Genomic DNA, 383 nt, shown 5'->3' on the forward strand with positions numbered 1-383 from the left:
TCTCCAGAGAGCTCTCCCTCCGATGCAGTGATCGACATCCAGTCGTCGGGAGGAGCACCGAAGGATACCGCTGGTACGCTCTTTGAAGAGGGCCCAGCGCATTCCTTTGGCGGCTCAACTGGTTGCGAAGCACTACGGTCTCCCGAGGGTTGGTTCCCTGAGGGGTTTGCCACCACTGTAACCCTCAGACCGCCCGTGCTACTGCCCGAGGTAGTCCACGCCTGGCTGCCGCCAGAACAAACACTAGATCGCGGCAGAGGCAACGGAGCTCCACCCCCCTGGAGGAAACAGAGCCTGGCCCGCAGCTCCGAGATGGTCATCTTCCCGCCATGGGAACATGACTCATTCACGAACGCCACCTCAGCGTGTTTAATGCCCAGACA

General features: G+C 60.6%; 1 protein-coding gene across 1 annotated transcript in view; it reads right to left on the reverse strand.

Moving 5' to 3' along the window:
• LOC107745553 (alpha-ketoglutarate-dependent dioxygenase FTO-like) overlaps positions 1–383 on the reverse strand; it is a 52495-nt gene that overhangs the window by 18536 nt on the left and 33576 nt on the right. The gene's annotated exons all lie outside the window — the stretch shown is intronic.

The sequence above is a fragment of the Sinocyclocheilus rhinocerous genome, unplaced genomic scaffold, assembly GCF_001515625.1.
Source record: "Sinocyclocheilus rhinocerous isolate Xijiao unplaced genomic scaffold, SAMN03320098_v1.1 scaffold2906, whole genome shotgun sequence".
Lineage (NCBI taxonomy): Eukaryota > Metazoa > Chordata > Actinopteri > Cypriniformes > Cyprinidae > Sinocyclocheilus > Sinocyclocheilus rhinocerous.